This window comes from Mizuhopecten yessoensis, unplaced genomic scaffold (genome assembly GCF_002113885.1).
Source record: "Mizuhopecten yessoensis strain PY_sf001 unplaced genomic scaffold, ASM211388v2 scaffold1379, whole genome shotgun sequence".
In the NCBI taxonomy this organism is placed as follows: domain Eukaryota; kingdom Metazoa; phylum Mollusca; class Bivalvia; order Pectinida; family Pectinidae; genus Mizuhopecten; species Mizuhopecten yessoensis.
This window is the reverse complement of record NW_018404017.1, coordinates 1,861,760-1,889,456: the sequence shown is the minus strand read 5'-3', so window position 1 is coordinate 1,889,456 and position 27,697 is coordinate 1,861,760. Positions and strand designations below refer to the sequence as shown.

Sequence of the window (27,697 nt, the reverse complement as noted above, 5' to 3'; positions counted from 1 at the left end):
CCGGCTACAGGAGAATCTCTCCCCTAGTAGAAAACATAAACAATTTCCACCCCTCAGACAGACTTATCATTGATATGACAATGTTGTGATACGAGATATCGACGCTATCACACACACAGTTTACTACTTGTATATTGGGTACACTTTCCACTTTATGTAATTTTCACGATACCACGTCCATGTGAAACCTCTTATCGCCTTTTAACTGCATGTAGCGATATCGAACATGCTTCAGGCGAGACTCGATCGTGTAGAAGGGACAATATAGCGAGGCCCTCATCCATACATTGGAACTATACCTAGATGCGATTTTGGTATATATCTTCTTCTTTCCTCGCAAATTTAAAGAGCAACATACGCTCGTATTGGGACTAGTTTATGTCAATTCCGTTGGTTGCAGAGGAAATAGTCTTATCTTCGTTTGCCCATGTCAAACCATTGGTGGAAACCACTTAAAGTTTCAGTGTTTCGTGGTAAAGAAACACCGGACGGAGTTACGATAAAGGTCCTCTTCAGCACAAAAGTGATGAGTTAAAGGCGATAGAGGTGATTTTTAAACCGTGTTATCAACAAGTAGACGGTTAGTGACTGTTATTTTACACTACTTAATAAAATTGTAAATACACTTCTGATACAAAATTGCTATCCGACTTGACAAAACATGTATTTGTGTTGTACAAACATCAATATGAAGACACAGCCACAGAAAACATACTCCAATTATATAAACCCAAGATATGTTCACTTGCTAATAATTTGACCGTGAAAGATCAGATTTGTTCGCGGATTTTGTGATTAGTCCATTCAGCAGTCAGTCACATATGTAAACACAATAAAAGTATTGTGAACAAAGGACGTGTTTCCGTATTGTATGGGATAACTCTCACGCCTAGGTAGATCCTGTCGATAGGGAGACGACAACAATAATGATGTTGTATCGATGATTTCCTCCGTCTGTTACACACGAATTAATGTTGAGATTCACAGAAGCATGAATGCTGTTCTTAAAGCTGTGTTCGACGTTATTGTTAATTGTCTGTCCATACCCTGCCGGGATGTAGAAAGCCTGGAATCTGGTGAAGCATGAACGTATTTCCAAATGTGTAAAAATGCAATATTGGTTTCCGTGAACGGATGAACAGACTCGACAACAGTGGCCTCTACAGATATGTCACCGTTCCCCGTAGCATCTGGTGTTAATTGGCTTCCTATATACTGTACATGTATTCAATACGACTGTTTGACGTTATAGTTCCTATTAATGGGAGAATATGACGGTCTAATGAAGCATGGAATGCAACGCAATGCGTGACTTCAGTCGCGTAGTTTACAGTTGAATGATGTATATACTGTTAGTCGTTACAAGTTACATTATCTGTGTAATGCACCTCTGTGTACTTTGCTCAGTCAGATTGATATTATCGTCAGGTTTATTGTACACCACCGGTGCTCACTGGGTATATAGACAACACAAATCTAGTTTGATTTCTCTCTAAGCTCTTTAGGCTTTTTTCTGTACACTTAATATGTCACAAAAAGAAAATCTTGTTGTATATATGAATCTCGTTACGCACGCTCAGAGAATACACGTGCTCAAATATACCACAGGAACGTGCAACAAATAAATAATAAGGTCGATAAAACAAAGCGAGGTTTCACATCGATTTGTCTCAGAAAAAAGGTGAATGATCCCATATTCTGCCGTAAACCAATGTTCCATACAGGTTTTTGGCGTTGGACGCTACTTTCAGCCTGGTATTCATACACAGGAAAGTTAACGCCTAATTGATGAAAGGTGCTAATGCACGTGCTCGCGTTGTATACCTTTCTATATTTCACAAATCTATTATCAGCAACGAGTGATCAATATATCGCTGACACTGTATAAATACTTCATAGAACAGATATTAAACTAGGAATTACTTATAACGTAAACATTCAATGTTCATTCGGTAAATAATTTTCTCAGTGAAAACACGTCACAACCGTTTCTGATTTCTCACCTAAAAAATCCAACGGACAACTATTTCTGAGTGTGGTCCTATGGTGCCAAATGCCTATTGTTAATCATAAGTTGAGCAGATGTCAATAAATATCGAATCATAAACTTGAAAACAAATGTGCATAGTCCGCTCAGAAATCTATTCAAATTGAATTACGTCTGTATCCTGCGTTCAATAAAACTGACAGCCTATCAATTCGAATGCTCCATTAAATCCATTTATTTCACGTGATCGCACGGGCTCCCCAAACAAGATGGTGGTTACTGCTGTCACAAACTGCTCTTTTGCTTTGTTGACAAATTGGTTTGTATGCCAACCGAGGTCTCCCTCCAATAGCTATTATGACGTCACGTACATTATATTCAAATGCACAGATTTCTCATGGAGATTCACAGAGCGGGCTGCCTCATCCTTTATCCTCGGAATTATTCATAGAACTTCTATGTCAAGGTCATTGAGCATCCTTTCCGTGTTGTATTGAAAAAAATCTGGGCTATCGGTCTTTGTTTGTCTCGTTGTTTCTTCAAATTAATGTTATGTATTCATCAAAATATCAAGTGACTATAGCACACTGTGGCTATCAATCAGAACAATCGTCTACACCTATAGGTAACTATCTGTTCGTAGGGTCTTAGCTGATTCAGCGAATGAAAGCAAGATAGGTATGTATATATGTCCGGTCAGGAAACAAAACGTTGCACTGGTCAGTTAATGAGTACATACTTATACATAAAGACCGGTATGTATATTATCACAGCGTTGCTGAGAACCCGTAGTCTTTACAAACAATGCCAACAAAATAGGTCGGATAATTGAACGGCTCTAATAGTCAGCGTATTAATTGATTGTTATTTGTTGTGGCTTGACCGATGAGGAGAGAGAGGGCTGCCGTCAAAATAAACAGCAGACGTCCTGCAGGGTATTAAGCTTCATCTCACCGTCTTCATAGCACTTCATGTCAGTTATAATGTGGCCATCATCTCTGTGCCGGTGTGTGTGTAATATCCTACCACACCTATACTTCTGTGTGTAATTATATCTACTCAGGAGTTACCATTACAACCGGAGTACTGTATGTGTAGAGAGGGGGCTATAGATCCACTGACACCTACCAACACAAGCGCCCCAATGTTCAGATGCTATCATGCCACAGTTGGCCTCCATGCGAGGCGATGAACTCCTGAAAAAACATTGTTAACAGTTGGTTTCCCAGCACATTGGCTTTTACATATTTTTTCATCCAAATTGTTGAAAGAAAAGGGAAGGTTTATTCATTTCCGCTAGCGTTTACGCGAAACATTTCAGTTGGTTTACGCGCGGGCAACAACGGGTCACAAATACCTGCCACTCTCCGATACCAAAGTAATGTGGGCCTAATCGGATCGCCAGGACTCGGGAGCAATGATTTCTACATTAATGTCGGCCGCGGAATTAAGCCGCATCTCTGATTCTCGCCTCAATGTTCTAGGTGTACATGATGGCTATCTTCATAATACTTGCCCTACGTTTTATGACCTCACATACAACTAACAGAACAGCGGTTCCAAATTTCCGGCGTTACATGTTAACGACATGCCTCTGTATGCGCGCTTCATTGTGCTGTCATATTGCGTCTGGGAAAAAACGCGTTTTTCAGGCGGCTCATTTCATCGTTATTTGTTGAAGAAATTATCAATATCTACACCGATAAAGGTTCCGTCCTTGAACAAACGGGAATACAACCATAACGTTATCCTAAACATAATTGTCCTCTTATCTTTATATTTACTGACTTCTTTACAAACGTACTCCGGTGAGTAGTTTTCAAAAGTATTTCACCCTTTTTAATTAATGGTAAGGTATTGTGAGAAACCCATATACAGTGTAACAACATATAGTCTGTAACATCACAGCACCTTCGGGATTCCCAAGATGTCCGCGGTTGTTCCATGCAGACAGCGACATGTATATTAAATCTGTAAAGGAAAAGTATACGTCTAACGCGTTAAAATCGGCAAACATCTTCGGCTACCATTATATATACAAATGTATAATGTGTCTCACACCTGACGATCCGCAGCCGTACTCGTCGCTCTCTTTGCTGGGTCTTGTTATCTAATAATATGAAGTAAAATGTATATCGTCTGCTTTTGGACTCGCACAACTAAATCAGCCAATCAGTAAGTGTTATCCCTACCAAAATGTCTTCCGGTTTAATTCAGTGCCTCTAAGAAATGTGTAATTGTTGACAGATTTGTTACTGAATAAAATCTACAGGTATTTTGCTTTTGAAAAATGTATAGTTTTAGTAGATTTTAATATCTGATGGCAGATTTATAAAAGGGTAAATTGTAAAAAGTCAGGGGATCTTCCCGTCCTGTCTTACCAGTTTGGCTTGTAAACTTGCACGTGTCAAAAGCAGAAGCATATACAATTAAACCCGTCAAAAAAGCCTTTTGTCAGGTATGTATCTATAAATCGAGACAATTGTCACTAGTGTTGAACTTCAAATATTAAAGTTATTAGCTGAAGTCCAAGTTAGAACACATATTGAATGATTTAGTTGTGCGAGTCCTTTTATGATCGCATTATAGTGAACATGATCACGGTATATACTGAAATGTCACAGTAAGACACGTATAATGACAGGACAAACAAGTCCATGATCACGGTATATACTGGAATGTCACAGTAAGACACGTATCATGACAGGATAAATAAGTCCATGATCACGGTATATACTGGAATGTCACAGTAAGACACGTAGCATGACAGGATAAACAGGTCTATGATCACGGTATATACTGGAATGTCACAGTAAGACACGTATCATGACAGGATAAACAGGTCCATGATCACGGTATATACTGGAATGTCACAGTAACACACGTATCATGACAGGATAAACAGGTCCATGATCACGGTATATACTGGAATGTCACAGTAAGACACGTATCATGACAGGATAAACAGGTCCATGATCACGGTATATACTGGAATGTCACAGTAAGACACGTATCATGACAGGATAAACAGGTCCATGATCACGGTATATACTGGAATGTCACAGTAAGACACGTATCATGACAGGATAAACAGGTCCATGATCACGGTATATACTGGAATGTCACAGTAAGACACGTATCATGACAGGATAAACAGGTCCATGATCACGGTATATACTGGAATGTCACAGTAAGACACGTATCATGACAGGATAAACAGGTCCATGATCACGGTATATACTGGAATGTCACAGTAAGACACGTATCATGACAGGATAAACAGGTCCATGATCACGGTATATACTGGAATGTCACAGTAAGACACGTATCATGACAGGATAAACAGGTCCATGATCACGGTATATACTGGAATGTCACAGTAAGACACGTATCATGACAGGATAAACAGGTCCATGATCACGGTATATACTGGAATGTCACAGTAAGACACGTATCATGACAGGATAAACAGGTCCATGATCACGGTATATACTGGAATGTCACAGTAAGACACGTATCATGACAGGATAAACAGGTCCATGATCACGGTATATACTGGAATGTCACAGTAAGACACGTATCATGACAGGATAAACAGGTCCATGATCACGGTATATACTGGAATGTCACAGTAAGACACGTATCATGACAGGATAAACAGGTCCATGATCACGGTATATACTGGAATGTCACAGTAAGACACGTATCATGACAGGATAAACAGGTCCATGATCACGGTATATACTGGAATGTCACAGTAAGACACGTATCATGACAGGATAAACAGGTCCATGATCACGGTATATACTGGAATGTCACAGTAAGACACGTATCATGACAGGATAAACAGGTCCATGATCACGGTATATACTGGAATGTCACAGTAAGACACGTATCATGACAGGATAAACAGGTCCATGATCACGGTATATACTGGAATGTCACAGTAAGACACGTATCATGACAGGATAAACAGGTCCATGATCACGGTATATACTGGAATGTCACAGTAAGACACGTATCATGACAGGATAAACAGGTCCATGATCACGGTATATACTGGAATGTCACAGTAAGACACGTATCATGACAGGATAAACAGGTCCATGATCACGGTATATACTGGAATGTCACAGTAAGACACGTATCATGACAGGATAAACAGGTCCATGATCACGGTATATACTGGAATGTCACAGTAAGACACGTATCATGACAGGATAAACAGGTCCATGATCACGGTATATACTGGAATGTCACAGTAAGACACGTATCATGACAGGATAAACAGGTCCATGATCACGGTATATACTGGAATGTCACAGTAAGACACGTATCATGACAGGATAAACAGGTCCATGATCACGGTATATACTGGAATGTCACAGTAAGACACGTATCATGACAGGATAAACAGGTCCATGATCACGGTATATACTGGAATGTCACAGTAAGACACGTATCATGACAGGATAAACAGGTCCATGATCACGGTATATACTGGAATGTCACAGTAAGACACGTATCATGACAGGATAAACAGGTCCATGATCACGGTATATACTGGAATGTCACAGTAAGACACGTATCATGACAGGATAAACAGGTCCATGATCACGGTATATACTGGAATGTCACAGTAAGACACGTATCATGACAGGATAAACAGGTCCATGATCACGGTATATACTGGAATGTCACAGTAAGACACGTATCATGACAGGATAAACAGGTCCATGATCACGGTATATACTGGAATGTCACAGTAAGACACGTATCATGACAGGATAAACAGGTCCATGATCACGGTATATACTGGAATGTCACAGTAAGACACGTATCATGACAGGATAAACAGGTCCATGATCACGGTATATACTGGAATGTCACAGTAAGACACGTATCATGACAGGATAAACAGGTCCATGATCACGGTATATACTGGAATGTCACAGTAAGACACGTATCATGACAGGATAAACAGGTCCATGATCACGGTATATACTGGAATGTCACAGTAAGACACGTATCATGACAGGATAAACAGGTCCATGATCACGGTATATACTGGAATGTCACAGTAAGACACGTATCATGACAGGATAAACAGGTCCATGATCACGGTATATACTGGAATGTCACAGTAAGACACGTATCATGACAGGATAAACAGGTCCATGATCACGGTATATACTGGAATGTCACAGTAAGACACGTATCATGACAGGATAAACAGGTCCATGATCACGGTATATACTGGAATGTCACAGTAAGACACGTATCATGACAGGATAAACAGGTCCATGATCACGGTATATACTGGAATGTCACAGTAAGACACGTATCATGACAGGATAAACAGGTCCATGATCACGGTATATACTGGAATGTCACAGTAAGACACGTATCATGACAGGATAAACAGGTCCATGATCACGGTATATACTGGAATGTCACAGTAAGACACGTATCATGACAGGATAAACAGGTCCATGATCACGGTATATACTGGAATGTCACAGTAAGACACGTATCATGACAGGATAAACAGGTCCATGATCACGGTATATACTGGAATGTCACAGTAAGACACGTATCATGACAGGATAAACAGGTCCATGATCACGGTATATACTGGAATGTCACAGTAAGACACGTATCATGACAGGATAAACAGGTCCATGATCACGGTATATACTGGAATGTCACAGTAAGACACGTATCATGACAGGATAAACAGGTCCATGATCACGGTATATACTGGAATGTCACAGTAAGACACGTATCATGACAGGATAAACAGGTCCATGATCACGGTATATACTGGAATGTCACAGTAAGACACGTATCATGACAGGATAAACAGGTCCATGATCACGGTATATACTGGAATGTCACAGTAAGACACGTATCATGACAGGATAAACAGGTCCATGATCACGGTATATACTGGAATGTCACAGTAAGACACGTATCATGACAGGATAAACAGGTCCATGATCACGGTATATACTGGAATGTCACAGTAAGACACGTATCATGACAGGATAAACAGGTCCATGATCACGGTATATACTGGAATGTCACAGTAAGACACGTATCATGACAGGATAAACAGGTCCATGATCACGGTATATACTGGAATGTCACAGTAAGACACGTATCATGACAGGATAAACAGGTCCATGATCACGGTATATACTGGAATGTCACAGTAAGACACGTATCATGACAGGATAAACAGGTCCATGATCACGGTATATACTGGAATGTCACAGTAAGACACGTATCATGACAGGATAAACAGGTCCATGATCACGGTATATACTGGAATGTCACAGTAAGACACGTATCATGACAGGATAAACAGGTCCATGATCACGGTATATACTGGAATGTCACAGTAAGACACGTATCATGACAGGATAAACAGGTCCATGATCACGGTATATACTGGAATGTCACAGTAAGACACGTATCATGACAGGATAAACAGGTTCATGATCACGGTATATACTGGAATGTCACAGTAACACACGTATCATGACAGGATAAACAGGTCCATGATCACGGTATATACTGGAATGTCACAGTAAGACACGTATCATGACAGGATAAACAAATCCATGATCACGGTATATACTGGAATGTCACAGTAAGACACGTATCATGACAGGATAAACAGGTTCATGATCACGGTATATACTGGAATGTCACAGTAACATACGTATCATGACAGGATAAACAGGTCCATGATCACGGTATATACTGGAATGTCACAGTAAGACACGTAGCATTATATAATAAACTAGTCTAGTGGTGAACGGACGTATCTATGAAGAAAGTCTAAGTAAAAAAAAACAGCCCGTCGTGTCACAAACGAAGTGCTTAACGTCCAAAAGCAGGTGGAAAAGGAATGATACTACTGATGAAAGGAAAGCTAACTATAATGACATTCAAGTAGCCACATTCATTACAAAGTTTATTAGTGATCTGACTGTTTTTGCCTTTCTGTAACTTTAAAGCGACTATTATGAAATTATAAATAGAATTCTTTTTTATGTCCAAATGCGACGGACCAAGGTGACGTCACAGAATTACTCATCGCAAACAATCTCTATGTGTAAGTTTTACATCTTGTGTCTAATCCCATTACTTCTGGGCGAAACAAAATGTGTTTAGACTTAACATCACTTTCAGAAATCGAGTAAGTTTTCCTCAACAACTCAGGTTTGTAGTTTATTTCAATAATTCGACGTTACTATGTGAGGTATACAAGAAAATCTATTTTGTTAACAAGCTTTAATAAGTTCGAAAAAATTGTTTCTTCGGTACAAGTTCAAGTTGAAATAAAAGGTTTACTCACAATACAAACCATTGCAAGATAACTGTCAACAGGTTTGTGGTATTGTACACGTATTATCTAGTTTGGTATAAACAGTGATGGTGTGTTATCCTGTTTATCCAAATCGAGTTTATTCATTTTCAAATTGTATCAAGACATGAAGTTGGGTTGTTTCTCCCACAACGTTAATATATTATATAAAGAAACCATATGTTTATTCCTGTTTCCATTGCCATGAACTATGACGTCACAATTAAAGATGCATTAATTTTGTTACTTGACGTCATAATTAGAAGATTGACCAATGAAATAACGTCCAGCAGGGTGATACACACTAGTGGGTAATCAAACATATTTACTAACTCCTAGCAGGTTTATCAAATGAGTTTGGAGTGAAGACACCTACATGTAGTGTGGTTGTGGGTGAATAGTCAACTATCGTTTACTACTCTGATCCAGGGTTACTCGAAGGCATTGACAAAATGTCAGTTATACCAAATAATGTAAAAATACTATTCCCCCAAATCTCCTGTCATTATCTGTTTAAAACCATACAACGAAAGGATGAAAAATCATATTCGTAATGGCATGTTCTCTTAAAAGATACCCCAATGAATTATTAATTGTTTTTCTCCTTCCTCTACGCCACATAAGGTCTAAATAATGTGTTGTTTCGCTGAGATGGTCAAGCAAGGACAGAGTGGTCACGCCAGGACAACAGAGAGACAAATACGTATAGGCTGGGGAAGCATTAGCCAGCTGAACCCCACTAATGGGGAGAGACGGCAGTCTAGAAGGTGATGACGACTTGGCAGACTAAGGCTCCATGTAACCCAATTAGATTAACGTCGTTCAACCCTGGCATACATGAAGTGAGATGTGTCCGTTCCAACACTTCAACACATCTTCGGAAGCCGGCCAAACGTCATAGATTTTTTTATGTATCGCTTTGTATTTTAAGGACTTTACCATAAAGTTAAAACAAGGGTCGAGACATGTTGTATGGCAATCATGATGTGCGACAGTTTAAGTTCATGCATTCTCTAAGGCGTCAATGTCAACAGACATAATCCTGATGATGAACAAATCAAATAGAGACTATATAACCTACGAGTCGGACGGCTCTCGGAAATAAAGAAACTGAACGTAAACTTGTCAGATATGAATGCCTCCGTAGGCCGCGAACCTTGCAGAACCATGAACAATCAAATTCGTTTGAGGTAATTGTGTTCTGAAAACTTGTATAAACTTTATCTCAAATTAGGAGGAAAATATCTATTAAAACTGTTACAAAATCGTTCCAATATCCATTGATATGTTATGTATGCAGGTATCCCTGAAGGTCTGGAGGTATGGATTAGTTGTCTTTATTGCAATACTAAGAACTTTCAGTTTTTTCTTCTGCCATAAATAATCTTTCCTGTGGCTGGTTACCCTAGCTGACTCTGTTACATGTCAGCATCATCATCATCATCATCATCATTGGACATAGTCGTTACTGTAATACGACATTAACTAACAAAATGATAACCCTTAAATTAACTCCTACGGTCGTTTCGTTATGACACCAGCCTTTCACCACTGGGTCGCGGGTTCAAGGCCTATGACGGGCAGTTGCCAGGTACATTGTACTAGCCGCAGATTGGAGGATTTCTCCGGCTCCATCACAAAAAACCTGGCTCGTCCTTAAATGGCCAATGCTGTTGATACATGTAGGACGCAAAACACAACCAACCCAAACTAAACGTAGTGTAATGGTGTTTTGTAGTTTAAGCTAAACTCATTGAAGTGTCTGATCCCCTCAGTAATCGTCTTTCACTAAAGCGACCACGACATATGCAGTGTTAACACCACAAGTAAGCTCGTAGTCTCTCGTGAGAGATACCTCTGTTTTCCAAAGTAACCGGAAACAGGTGACCGGAACTAGTTGACTATTCTTAGCACCCTCATCATGGTACACTGTACACTGTACATCGCAACACATCTGCGTCTGACGGTAACACAATCAATAACGTCACGTCGGCACCATCGTCGAGTGCATTAGAGAAAATGTTTGTTTTTTTTTTTATAGCGAACAAGTCATTCTTTTATGTAATTGTCCACCTGAGGGTGGTTAAATCTGTAATTTGAAATCTAATACAAATTTCATTTCCTCCAGTTTCCACCCATCGCTCTTTCTTCCGTGTTTTTACAGAAACAATTACCTTTCGTTTCTCTGCATCAATTTCCGTTTTTGTTTAACGATTGCTACAGAAGCATACCAGCTTCATACCAGCATTTCTACTAATACTGGTATAATGAAATCGAGTTGTAAAAAAAGAGCAGTGCTTGGTACAAATGTAATGTAACGATTTTGTTTTCTATTGATATTCAGAGTAGTGCCTCCTACCCAATACACTGTCCTCTGGTGTGATATTAAGAGTAGTGCCTCCTACCCAATACACTGTCCTCTGGTGAGATATTGAGAGTAGTGCCTCCTACCCAATACACTGTCCTCTGGTGAGATATTGAGAGTAGTGCCTCCTACCCAATACAATGTCCTCTGATGTGATATTAAGAGTAGTGCCTCCTACCCAATACACTGTCCTCTGGTGGGATATTGAGAGTAGTGCCTCCTACCCAATACAATGTACTCTGATGTGATATTAAGAGTAGTGCCTCCTACCCATTACACTGTCCTCTGGAGTGATTTTCACAGTAGTGCATCCTATCTAATACACTGTCCTCTGGAGTGATATGCACAGTAGTGCCTCCTACCCATTACACTGTGCTCTGGAGTGATATTCACAGTAGTGCCTCCTACCCATTACACTGTCCATTGGAGTAACATTTAGAGAAGTGCCGCCTTCCTATTACACTGTCCCCTGGAGTTATAATCACAGTAGTGCATCCTATCTAATACACTGTCCCCTGGTGTGATATTCACAGTAGTGCCTCCTACCCAATACACTGTCCCCTGGAGTGATAATCAGAGTAGTCCCTCCTACCCAATACACTGTCCCCTGGATTGATAAGCACAGTAGTGCCTCCTACCCAATACACTGTCCCCTGGAGTGATAATCATAGTAGTGCCTCCTACCCAATACACTGTCCCCTGGAGTGATAATCATAGTAGTGCCTCCTACCCAATACAATGTCCCCTTGAGTGATATTCACAGTAGTGCCTCCTTCCCAATACACTGTCCCCTGGTGTGATATTGAGAGTAGTGCCTTCTTCTAAATACACTGTCCCCTTGAGTGATATTCACAGTAGTTCCTCCTTCCCAATACACTGTCCCCTTGAGTGATATTCACAGTAGTGCCTCCTACCCAATACACTGTCCCCTTGAGTCATATTCACAGTAGTTCCTCCTTCCCAATACACTGTCCCCTTGAGTGATATTTACAGTAGTGCCTCCTTCCCAATACACTGTCCCCTCGAGTGATATTCACAGTAGTGCCTCCTACCCAATAACACTGTCCCCTTGAGTGATAATCAGAGTAGTGCCTCCTACCCAATACACTGTCCCCTGGAGTAATAATCACAGTAGTGCCTCCTACCCAATACACTGTCCCCTGGAGTGATAATCATAGTAGTGCCTCCTACCCAATACAATGTCCCCTTGAGTGATATTCACAGTACTGACTCCTTCCCAATACACTGTCCCCTTGAGTGATATTAACAGTAGTGCCTCCTACCCAATACACTGTCCCCTGGAGTGATAATCATAGTAGTGCCTCCTACCCAATACAATGTCCCCTTGAGTGATATTCACAGTACTGACTCCTTCCCAATACACTGTCCCCTTGAGTGATATTTACAGTAGTGCCTCCTTCCCAATACACTGTCCCCTTGAGCGATATTCACAGTAGTGCCTCCTTCCCAATACACTGTCCCCTGGAGTGACAATCACAGTAGTGCCTCCTACCCAATACACTGTCCCCTTGAGTGATATTCACAGTAGTGCCTCCTTCCCAATACACTGTCCCCTGGTGTGATATTAAGAGTAGTGCCTCCTTTCAAATACACTGTCCCCTTGAGTGATATTCACAGTAGTGCCTCCTTCCAAATACACTGTCCCCTTGAGTGATATTCACAGAAGTGCCTCCTTCCCAATACACTGTCCCCTGGTGTGATAGTAAGAGTAGTGCCTCCTTTCAAATACACTGTCCCCTTGAGGGATATTCACAGTATTGCCTCCTTCCCAATACACTGTCCCCTAGAGTGATATCCACAGTAGTGCCTCCTTCCCAATACACTGTCCCCTTAAGTGATATTCACAGTAGTGCCTCCTTCCCAATACACTGTTCCTGGTGTGATATTAAGAGTAGTGCCTCCTTCCAAATACACTGTCCCCTTGAGTGATATTCACAGTAGTGCCTCCTTCCCAATACACTGTCCCCTTAAGTGATATTCACAGTAGTGCCTCCTACCCAATACACTGTCCCCTTGAGGGATAATCAGAGAAGTGCCTCCTACCCAATACACTGTCCTCTGGTGAGATATTAACAGTAGTGCCTCCTACCAAATACACTGTCCCCTTGAGTGATATTTACAGTAGTGCCTTCTTCCAAATACACTGTCCCCTTGAGTGATAATCAGAGTAGTGCCTCCTACCCAATACAATGTCCCCTGGAGTGATAATCAGAGTAGTGCCACCTACCCATTACACAGTCCTCTGGAGTGATATTCAGAGTGGTGCCTCCTACCCAATACACTGTCCCCTGGATTGATAAGCACAGTAATTCCTCCTACCCAATACACTGTCCCCTGGAGGGATAATCAGAGTAGTGCCACCTACCCAATACACTGTCCTCTGGAGTGATATTCAGAGTGGTGCCTCCTACCCAATACACTGTCCCCTGGCTTGATAAGCACAGTAGTGCGTCCTACCCAATACACTGTCCCCTGGAGGGATAATCAGAGTAGTGCCACCTACCCATTACACAGTCCTCTGGAGTGATATTCAGAGTAGTGTCTCCTACCCAATACACTGTCCCCTGGTGTGATAATCAGAGTAGTGCCTGCTACCCAATACAATGTCCCCTGGAGTGATATTCACAGTAGTGCCTCCTACCCAATACAGTGTACCCTGGAGTGATAATCAGAGTAGTGCCACCTACCCATTACACTGTCCTCTGGAGTGATATTCAGAGTAGTGCCTCCTACCCAATACACTGTCCCCTGGAGTGATATTCACAGTAGTGCCTCCTACCCAATACACTGTCCCCTGGAGGGATAATCAGAGTAGTGCCTCCTACCCAATACACTGTCCCCTGGAGTCATAATCACAGGTGTGCCTCCTACCCAATACACTGTCCTCTGGAGTGATATTCACAGTAGTGCCTCCTACCCAATACACTGTCCCCTGGAGTGATATTCACAGTAGTGCCTCCTACCCAATAACACTGTCCCCTTGAGTGATAATCAGAGTAGTGCCTCCTACCCAATACACTGTCCCCTGGAGTAATAATCACAGTAGTGCCTCCTACCCAATACACTGTCCCCTGGAGTGATATTTAGAGAAGTGCCGCCTTCCTATTACACTGTCCCCTGGAGTGATATTTAGAGAAGTGTCTCCTACCCAATACACTGTCCCCTGGAGTGATATTCACAGTAGTGCCTCCTACCCAATACACTGTCCCCTGGAGTAATAATCACAGTAGTGCCTCCTGCCCAATACACTGTCCCCTGGAGTGATAATCAGAGTAGTGCCTCCTACCCAATACACTGGCCCCTGGAGTGATATTTAGAGAAGTGCCGCCTTCCTATTACACTGTGATATGTTAGGTATTGATTGTAACGGTTGGTTAATAACAAACAATAATTTCCGGATAACCGTACTTAGTTCTAATTTCTGTTTACACAGTCCTTACTCTTTATTTACCTGTCGCTAAATTCCAGATATTGCGTGTCATATTGCTTTTTTCTAATTTTTCATCGCAGGATGTGAAAAAAAAATAAAAAAAAAAATGGATACGCGCATGTTGCATGAATGCTTACCTATTCATTTGACTGTGATTGTATATGAAGATCAAACGTATAATAATTGTTTAATAGTCTATACAGTTTAAATTATTATTCTACATTGAATAAAAGCCAGAACGAACGGCAAAACCTCAAAAACGCGTGCAAAACATATCAAACACGTGTAAATCCTAACAAACACGTGTAAAACATATCAAACACATGTAAAACTTACACACGTGTAACACCTAACAAGCTCGTGTAAACCCTGACAAACGCGTGTAAATACTAACAAACATGTGTAAACCTACATGTAACACACGTGTTACACCTAACAAACACGGGTAAAACCTACCTCACACTTGTAAAACCTAACATACACGTGTAAACCCTAGCAGCAAACACGTGTAAAATCCGTCGGAGACATAATTAACACAAGTCAAAAAATCTAACAAACACGAATAAAACTTATCAAACCAAATGCAACTAGAAATATGTCAAAATGAAATGAAAGTCACCCCATCTCCTACATTTGTATATGATCATTTTCAGTATAATGAATCATTGACCAAGCTACAACTGACATATTATCACCTGTCAATCAAAATGGTCTAACAATGACAGGTGTATATACATACACGCTGTTTAATTAGGTAACCATGCCAACACATGGAATTAATAAGAAAGCATGTTGTCACCTGGCATGGGCAGAACAGGTAATTGAAATAAAACGACGTTGTTTTCACAAGAACTTTCAGAAAAGATTTAATCTTATGAATTTTCCGACCATGCTCCATTGCACATTGAAATACACTGTAATCTAGATGATGATAATGATGATGAAGATGAAGATGAAGATGATGATGATGAAGAAGATGATGATTTTAATGGTAGACCTGTGTATAATTGGAAGGAGGAGTAGCACCAACACCAGTTTCTCAAATAGGTAAGAGCTAATTTAGACTTATTACAAAAATCAGTTTTAATCAATGATGAATTAAATCAAGATTCTATTGATACCTGCGTAAGTAATTTTACTGATGGTTTACTTGGGAACTTTTTTTTCTAAGAAAACCGCCCAAAAATAACACTGATTAGCCCCCTGTTAAAGTTGACACCCATACGTTTTCTAGTTCCGAAGATAAGCCCTGGTTTAACGATCGTGTTAGAGCTCTACGTAAACAATATTTGGTTGCTTTGAAGAAATTCAACATTAACAAATGTTACTGGACACACACTGTTCTTATCCGTAGGGTATACGTATTATAATGGAATATGATTGTCTTAATTCTCTGAACATTTGTGTATAATATGTATTGTATACTGATGGGCCAATGGCCTAAAGTTCGAATAAAACTTGAAGTGGGGCCAGCCAATAAAAAATATACGGATAAATCTTTCACTTTTTGCTTTTATAAAATACACGACTAAAAGTAGTTTTCTGATCGTCTGCAAATCTAACTGAATCGGACATCGATAGATCTAGACCTATCGGGAGAGTGTGCACGTTTGTTAAAGGCAGTCACTCAAACGGTGTCGTCTCACCTAGCATACATTTAGGTTTTTCCTATATACAGGTAAGGTGTTGGATGTATGCTAGGTGAGATTTAGTGTCAGTTAGAGAACAATAGCATTTACTTACAGATAAAATATAGTCTGTACTATAAAGTGTCTTACCATATGAATATGAACGTATACATAGGATTGATTTTGATGTAAAATTGTATTTATTTATCAAATTGTTTCCACTTCATCTTTTATAGTCTTCATCATAATAATATAGGGACTATCAGATTTAATGTCATAACTTTACATATTATTACAATACAATACAATTTGTTTTATTTAAGTGTCACATATCGATATACATTAAAACTACAGCAGATTTTACAAAAGGTAAAAGTTATTTAAAAATTTAAATCGATCAGTTATCGACATCCAGCCAAATCTGGCTTATGAGACACTAAAAGTCAATATCACACCTTAAACTAAGTAAAATCACAAGCACTGTACATAATTATATAAAGTTAAAACATAGGCGCCTGCGATACATTTGATATAAAGCAGTGTCTAAAGTCTGACGAGGACCGCCAACAGCCAAATTAACGAGACATGAAAAACACAAAACAATTTGTGATTTCAGCAATTCTTCTTTGAAAAGAAAAGATCGGAATATATTTGGCTGTTTTGAGCCCGTTAATATTTATTTTTCAAACTCAAACTTTTATTATTATTATCGGTTCAGTTCGTATGTATATGACATTGTGAGTTCCTGCCGGTAAATAGTATCACGCGACCTTGACTCGTTGCAATACACAAACTTGCAAACTTCTCCACTGCTCAAAACAGCCAAATACATTCCGATCTTTTCTTTTCAAAGACTGCTTTGTCACGTGTGTGTTCGTCAGTCACCGTACTGCTTTGTCACGTGTGTGTTCGTCAGTCTCCGTACTGCTTTGTCACGTGTGTGTTCGTCAGTCACCGTACTGCTTTGTCACGTGTGTGTTCGCCAGTTACCGTACCGCTTTGTCACGTGTGTGTTCGCCAGTCACCGTACTGCTTTGTCACGTGTGTGTTCGCCAGTCTCCGTACTGCTTTGTCACGTGTGTGTTCGCCAGTATCCGTATTGCTTTGTCACGTGTGTTCGCCAGTCTCCGTACTGCTTTGTCACGTGTGTGTTCGCCAGTCCCCGTACTGCTTTGTCACGTGTGTGTTCGCCAGTCTCCGTACTGTCGTGTCACGTGTGCTCGCCAGTCTCTGTGTGTTCGCCAGTCTCCGTACTGCTTTGTAACGTGTGTGTTCGCCAGTCTCCGTACTGTCGTGTCACGTGTGTTCGCCAGTCTCCGTACTGTCGTGTCACGTGTACTCGCCAGTCTCCGTACTGCTGTGTCACGTGTGTGTTCGCTAGTCTCCGTACTGCTGTGTCACGTGTGTGTTCGCCAGTCTCCGTACTGCTGTGTCACGTGTGTGTTCGCCAGCCTCCGTACTGCTGCATGTGTCACGCGGGTGTTCGTCAGCCTCCGTACTGCCGTTTCACGTGGGTGTTCGTTAGTCTCCGTACTACCGTGTCACGTGTCTGTTCACAGTGTCTCCTACCTGCATGGTAGAATACTAATTAAGTAAGAGTCGTGTCAGTGCCGACAGATGACACTGACGTTCAGTCTTCCCCTGATGCCAGGGCCCTTAGCAGGTAACAGTGCATGTGCTTGCCATTAAATTTAGTCATGAGTTGATGGATCAGAGTATCTGCTGTCGTGGTGTAGCTTTATGCTCGCCAAATGTGTTCACAATTTTAATTATTCACTTCGGGTTTCGAAATAGCAGTCAGTTTCCGGTCACTTCCCATAATTCCAATTACCCAACCTTAAACATCCTGTACATCAGTACGCTTAGGTGAAGTCACATACTTTCAGTTTGTTTATTTGCCCTTTCCGGCCTGACTCAGATGATTGACAGATAAATTCATTTAAAATTACGATAAAACTTTTTCTGCTGTCAATAACATTTTTGCACTTTTAAAATAAATAAACATGTACACTTCGCATCTTCACGAATGCAGCATGCTCCCCAGTGAAAACTAAACAAGCTATCCGACTGAAATTTTAAACTCCTGGTTCCCTTCTTACATCTCTACATTAAAACGTGATCACCCTAAGACAGCGTGAAATGTCAGGAAGTGTAATGATATAACAGACACATTACCGTTACCGTCGTGTCCTGAAAATATGCCTTAGTGTTTAACAAAAACAAATGACGATTCTTAAAATGCAGAACTGAAATTTACATATGACATGTTTCCCCATAATTTGATATTTAGAAAAAAATGTTTTCAAAAGACCTCAGGGGACTGTCGAGCTTCTGTTTGGAGAGATGACATGGTATCGACTACCATACAGAGAGATGACATGGTATCGACTACCATACAGAGAGATGACATTGTATCGACTACCATACAGACAGATGACATGGTGTCGACCATACAGAGAGAGGACATGGTATCGCCTACCATACAGAGATGACATGGTATCGACTACCATACAGAGATATGACATGGTATCGACCATACAGAGAGATGACATGATATCGACCATACAGAGAGATGACATGGAATCGACCATACAGAGAGATGACGTGGTATCGACCATACAGAGAGATGACATGGAATCGACCATACAGAGAGATGACGTGGTATCGACCATACAGAGAGATGACATGGTATCGACCATACAGAGTGATGACATGGTATCGACTACCATACAGAGAAATGACATGGTATCGACCATACAGAGAGATGACATGATATCGACCATACAGAGAGATGACATGGTATCGACCATACAGAGAGATGACATGGTATAGACTACCATACAGAGAGATGACATGGTATCGACTACCATACAGACAGATGACATGGGATCGACCATACAGAGAGATGACATGGTATCGACTACCGTACAGAGAGATGACATGGTATCGACCATACAGAGAGATTACATAATATTGACCATACAGAGAGATGACATGGTATCGACCATTATCGACTACCATACAGAGAAATGACATGGTATCGACCATACAGAGAGATGACATAATATTGACCATACAGAGAGATGACATGGTATCGACCATCCAGAGTGATGACATGGTATCGACTACCATACAGAGAAACGACATGGTATCGACCATACAGAGAGATGACATGGTATCAACTATACAGAGAGATGACATGGTATCGACCATACAGAGAGATGACATAATATTGACCATACAGAGAGATGACATGGTATCGACCATACAGAGAAATGACATGGTATCGACTACCATACAGAGAGATGACATGGTATCGACCATACAGGGAGATGACATGGTATCGACCATACAGAGAAATGACATGGTATCGACCATACAGAGAGATGACATGGGATCGACTACCATACAGAGAGATGACATGGTAGCGACTACCATACAGAGAGATGACATGGTATCGACTACCATACAGACAGATAACATGGTATCGACCATACAGAGAGATGACATGGGATCGACTACCATACAGAGAGATGACATGGGATCGACTACCATACAGAGAGATGACATGGTATCGAATACCATAAAGAGAGATGACATGGTATCGACTACCATATAGAGAGATGACATGGTATCGACCATACAGAAAGATGACATGGTATCGACCATACAGAGAGATGACATGGTATCGACTACCATAAAGAGAGATGACATGGTATCGACTACCATACAGAGAGATGACAAGGTATCGACCATACAGAGAGATGACATAATATCGACCATACAGAGAGATGACATGGTATCGACTACCATACAGAGAGATGACAAGGTATCGACCATACAGAGAGATGACATAATATCGACCATACAGAGAGATGACATGGTATCGACTACCATACAGAAAGATGACATGGTCTCGACCATACAGAGAGATGACATGGTATCGACCATACAGAGAGATGACATAATATCGACCATACAGAGAGATGACATGGTATTGACTACCATACAGAGAGATGACGTGGTATCGACCATACAGAGAGATGACATGGTATCGACCATACAGAGAGATGACGTGGTATCGACCATACAGAGAAATGACATGGTATCGACTACCATACAGAGAGATGACAAGGTATCGACCATACAGAGAGATGACATAATATCGACCATACAGGGAGATGACATGGTATTGACTACCATACAGAGAGATGACGTTGTATCGACCATACAGAGAGATGACATGGTATAGACCATACAGAGAGATGACATGGTATCGACGACCATACAGAGAGATGACATGGTATCGACTAACATACAGAGAGATGACATGGTATCGACCATACCGAGAGATGATATGGTATCGACCATACAGAGAGATGACATGGAATCGACTACCATACAGAGAGATGACATGGTATCGACTGCCATACAGAGAGATGACATGGTATCGACTACCATACAGAGAGATGCCATGGTATCGACTACCATACAGACAGATGACATGGTATCGACTACCATACAGAGAGATGACATGGTATCGACCATACAGAGAGATGATATGGTATCGACCATACAGAGAGGTGACATGGTATCGACCATACAGCGAGATGACATGGTATCGACTACCATACTGAGAGATGACATGGTATCGACTCCCATACAGACAGATGACATGGTATCGACTACCGTACAGAGAGATGACATGGTATAGACTACCATACAGAGAGATCACATGGCATCGACCATACAGAGAGATGAGATGGTATTGACCATACAGAGATGCCATGGTATCGACTTCCATACAGACAGATGACATGGTGTCGACCATACAGAGAGATGACGTGGTATCGACCATACAGAGAGGTGACATGGTATCGACCATACAGCGAGATGACATGGTATCGACTACCATACAGAGAGATGACATGGTATTGACCATACAGAGATGTGACGTGGTATCGACCATACAGAGAGGTGACATGGTATCGACCATACAGCGGATGACATGGTATCGACTACCATACAGAGAGATGCCTTGGTATCGACTACCATACAGACAGATGACATGGTAGTCGATACCATGTCATCTCTATGTATGGTATCGACCATACAGAGAGATGACGTGGTATCGACCATACAGAGAGATGACATGGTATCGACCATACAGACTGTCTGATTTTTGTTTGATGGATGAGGTGGTCGCATAATGTCACACAGATCTGTTGATAGATTACATCTGATTGTCAGTGAAAATCCTATTGTTTTGTTAAATATTTATATATTGAATTTCTGGTATCCATGTCCAATAAAATTCAATCTTGAAATCAAACTGTTAGTTTCTTTAAATAGATTTCCTCTCGTGTGTGTATAGCGCCTAGTGTAAATTACGAAACATTCCGAAATTCGCAGCCACTTTCCCCTTAAATAACCAACCAATCACACCACAGGTTTCGGCACGTCGCTGATGTCACCCTCATGAATATTGAAAAAGTGGCTCTTTGACCGCAAAAAAATCGGATATGGTGTGTTTTGTAAGGAAACAGCGACCATGATTGCGGATGGAGAACACGTTTAGAGCGCATATAGGTTTCGATTTTTCTACATCGAGAGCTTTCCACCCTTCTCGTATATACCATCATCGGGGTGGCAGTTTTACCGAAAATTGACCTAAACCCTAAAACGTGTACAATTACTCAACACACCTCCAAATATAACTGGGCCAACAACAGTGATTAATATAAGTTGTAATCACTTGTTTCATTACTGATGTAACATAAATATAGTTTATATTTATCTAAATAAATATAGTTTATATTAATCAATATAAATATAGTTTATATTGGTATATATAAATATAGTTTATATTGATCTACATAAATATAGTTTATATTTATCTACATAAATATAGTTTATAATTATCTATATAAATATAGTTTATATTGATCTATATACATTGTAAATAAAGTTAATATTGATCTATAAAAATATAGCTATATATTTATCTATATAAATATAGCTAAAACAAATACCCATGTCCCTGTCTGAAGTAGTAGTGTCTTGGACGAAAATCTCGTCAGTTTTCAGAAGGATTTCTGTCCTCAGTCCTGTACTACAAATCTACTAGCCTGCTACATGCATGCACCGCTGTCAATATGTCATCTGTATTACGATCATTAGGAACACAATTAGGACTAAACACTTTCTGGTTCCGATTTAATGATGTATCAAACGTTGATTTCTGTCAAAACTCAAACAATAATGAACAATAAATCTTGACAATTCGCGAATATCATCGTCATCGCCTTCGTTAATAGAGCGCTGATGAGATCTCGTTAGTAGGCATTCTGTATTTATCTGTTGTAAATATCTCCACAACTCTCGTCATAACTTATAACAGGCATATTTCATGCCTGTTAAATTGTCATCGACATTATTTAATGTCCTATTAAACCATACATAATATCACATAATGTCTGGCGCTACGTGGTCGTCATTTTGTTGCTACATCATCATCTGTTACGTCAAAGTTATAGTCGACACAACGGAGATCTAATTATACAGCTAAACTCATATCGTATCACTGGGCATGTTATAAAATGGTTGGAAATCATATTTCTGCTCGACAACAAAATTCCACTCGCGATCTTTTACTTTCCTTGATTTGATTTTAAGGATCCTGTTTTGGGGAGCAGGTGCACTCCAGGGATAAACTTTTCATCTTAATCAATTTTATGACCGATCAACCGATACTAGTACCTCTGTCTACATCTATAACATAATTATATACCGCTACTTAATTGACAACGATAACCTGTGACATATAGAGGACCAGTCAATACAATGGCTAGTCACATTTAAACCTTACAAACCCGATGTGTAACAGTAATTAATCCTAATAAAACATAGACAATGACTGAGATGTGTAACCATAAGTTGAGGAGACAAGTCACAGAAAACCACAGGCTATTTGGGGTATTAACTGATCAATGATAACTCTAAGTGGATGACAATGAAAAATATAGACATCTGCATTTAAATAAGTTCGTGCTTTAAGGAAGCTTCTTATTTTAGTGAAATGAAAAAGTGCACAGTAAAATGTAGTTTTTCTTATATAATCCCTAACATGGAATATGCCGGTGGACTTAAGAGTGGTTTTCCGAGATAAAAAATCGATTAACTCGAAAAGATTTACAGTAACTTGAAGCAGCTAGAATTTCGGTTTGCCAATGTACCTATTGTACATTTATGTTGGTTAACATACGTTGCATTAGTAACTGGATTAAAACATTTAAGATATCTTATAAAATTTACAATATACACACACCTCTGATCTATCTGGATTAGTTAAAGAGAAAAAAACTATTCAACGAGGAAAATGCATCAATTAAAAGATGTCACACATTAAAAACCTCTCCACTAGGCCTAACTCTAGGAACTCTGCCCTCTTGAGTTGTATCTTCCTTTTATTTTGCAGTAATCTATACGTAAGTTCGAGCTTAGAGTAACTTCCCCTGTCAAGTTTTTATCAATGACTATTGTAAAAATGGCTTTGTGAGCCATTGGACACTCACTGTGATGCTGTGTACATATAATTATTGACTGGTAACATTGGTACATGTACATTGTAGTTTGTCTATTTAAAGGTTCTCATTTCGGCATCTTCATTTTTTATGTTTTTGAATTGTTTTTGTACAAATATTATTCTGAAAAATGCATTGCAACATTTAATTTATATAATATACATTTGTACTTCTTTTGAAAAGGATTTAAATAAATATTGACACTGAATGGAAGATTTCCATCTATATATCTAGTTTTTTACATACGCGTTTACACGTCAAAACTGTATTGACATATCCGCGCAAGTAATACAATTTAAAATGAATTAATAAATGAACAGTAACATCTATCCTAGTCTATCTGAAGCCAACTCTGTCTGTATATATTCTGTCGTATATCACATACATAGCTGGATCCGCTACATCTATATCTATTTTATTACATAGACAGTAAACATCGCTATATCTTTATCTATTATAGCTTTGAATTGGACGTCAAACACAAACAACACCAAAACCCAAAACATATATCACAAAGGATGGTAACAGAATACGTACATTACTCGTCTCAAAAGAGGGGGTGATGCAGCGCTAAATAGAAAGAGGGGTACCACAAACACGGCTATGTAACAAGCTTTCTGGTTGGTCGAATCTACACCGGTGAATATTTGAACAATCAGAACCAATTTATAATTTATCAACACTAACAATTTCGATATATATATTTAATTTTACAATCAAGTCCTACTTTAATATCTTACAATCAACTCATTTTACAACCAACCTTGCGGTATTTCTAATTTACAACAACTCCGATATGTATACATGTACTTTGCAATTAACTCCAATTAAGCAATTTAGGTTACTTGCACAAAAACATTTTGAAATACCACATGAAACTAAAAACGTACCAATTGAGAGGCATATGGACCTAACCTAAAATGTCACGTCATTTCGCCTTGTTGATGTGTTACTACATGTAGTAGTATACAGTATCTGCCTTTTACGCAACCAATTTTGTAACAATTAGTTCGAGTTGGTTTCATGTGAAAATATTTGGGCACTGACTGAGCGTTATTTATGAATACATGTGTATATAAGGTTTAATTTAGTCTTCATTTAAATGTATTTTACTGGTTTCCTAGTAAAGACCACTTTTGGCCATCGTTTACAAAAACAGAACTTTTTATCTTACAGCATATATACCGTAGACTTACAGAAATATTAGTCTTACAGAAACAGCACTCTTAATCTTACAGCATACCGTAGACTTACCGAAATATTAGTCTTACAGAAACAGCACTCTTAATCTTACAGCATACCGTAGACTTACCGAAATATTAGTCTTACAGAAACAGCACTCTTAATCTTACAGCATACTGTAGTCTTACAGAAATATGAGCCTTACAGGGACAGTATTACTTTTTTAAATTCTTAAATGTAACAACTTAATCAGCATTATCAAACAGAAGCAGCATTCTCATGAACAACGGTGAACAAGTCGACATCTTCCAGACCTGTTAGAGTTATTTCCCTTTCTACAATAAGTTGGGTGCCAACAAATTCTACTAAACCGCCGTCTGTTCGCTTGCCACGTAACAATTCCCTACATCGATCGTTCATCAAAGCTCAAGGCGTTTAACTGAGACAATGTTTTCTCGTTTCTGAAAATTTATTTGACACGAATTTCCGTATGTATTCATATTTCTCCCTCAAGCGGAAGAATTTAATTCTATACAATCGATGGTGGCATGGCGAAAAGACATTTGTCTTCGGTAATCACTATACCTGGTTCTAATCAAATCCGCAGGGATACACGGGCACAGATCCTATCTCCTCTGGCTCCAAACACCAAACTCGGTTCTACATTGCTCTCAATTTTCTACAGTACGCGTCATTGGTGTCTGGCCGTTGGTTGAACATGTGATATGTTTCGATTTTTGAAGACCAATTAGATAGAATTTGACACTTTCAGCATGTCTGTAAATGTATAGGGCCTAAACAAAATAGTGAGAGACCCAAGGTTCATGCTACATTGTATATTGGGTTATACATAGAGACGGCACAAGTCTACCGATATACGATTGTAGTCTTCAGAAACTGTTAAAGGTACGTGTCTGCTGTCATGGAATGACGTCATAGAGCTGTTTTATAACATTAGAGGAGCCTTCTGACTTGTATGTAACAAGAGGCCCATCGGGCCTCACATGCTATTTCTTTATAAAGAAGTTAAAATGGTTCCGCTAACCTAAGATCATGGTAGTCATCACCGATTTCTTAATAACTTATAAATAAATTAAAATTGAAATAACTCTTTTAATTAGAATGACATGAACATTTCTTTGACGTTGGGATAAAAGTTGAATAAAGAATAATTATGAATGTCTCAGTCAATCAGATAATAGGGTATCCATCTTGGAGTTCGACTCAACCATTAAAGTAGCGACCATTAGAATCTCATCATGTTTGGTTTCCACTGACCTAATGGGAATTAAGAAAATGTCAAAATTGTCAAGACCGCCATACCGGACAAATCAGCTCTTACAATAACAAGTACCTTGTCTACGAGCACTAACCTTCCAACACCGGGCCGCGGGTCGAGACATACTTTGGGCATATGGGGCAGTCGCAAGGTACTGGCCGCAGATCGGTGGTCAATTAGCCATTTTTGTTAACATTTCCGTATTATACTAAAGAAGTCGATTTTCCCTGTTTCCCCTATTAGACATTGCTCCTTATTCTCATTGAATTTCGTTCTTATAGGGAAATTATATGTTTATATAACAGGTTCAAATTCATTCACCGGGAATTAAGGATTTTTTTTTATTTATTTTTTTACCTGCGCTTTCCCAATTTGCCTCCTCTTCAACCCCACGAGAGCCACATCTTTATTGATACAATATTTAAATTTAAATAACTCAGAGTAACAATTGCCATCGTCTATACCTAAGGAGCAAGTCATGGCATACGATGCTTGCATTATTTCCTCCTCTAACTGTCCTTACAAGAGTACCGCGGGGCGGCACAATATACGCCCGTTGAATGCCATATAGTGTTATATACCTTCTTACATTGAAATAAGATATGCATAATTCTAAGAGTGGTTAGTTGACATGCTATAAAAAAATCGAGGAGAAAGTTTCCGGACAAACAATCAAATACTGAAATGAACAAAGGGCAATAACTTTTGCAAAAATCGTCGAATCAAAATTCTTTTAAAGGGAGACACAACTTCATATCATGATTATAATGTATACCAGTTGCAAGTTTCAAAGTGATCCGTTGAAAAATGTAGGAGGAGATTCCCGGACAAAAATCAAATACTGAAA

General features: G+C 39.6%; 1 protein-coding gene across 1 annotated transcript in view; it reads right to left on the bottom strand.

The window, feature by feature from the left end:
* LOC110460945 overlaps positions 1-27,697 on the bottom strand; it is a 223,465-nt gene that overhangs the window by 169,185 nt on the left and 26,583 nt on the right. The window lies entirely within an intron of this gene.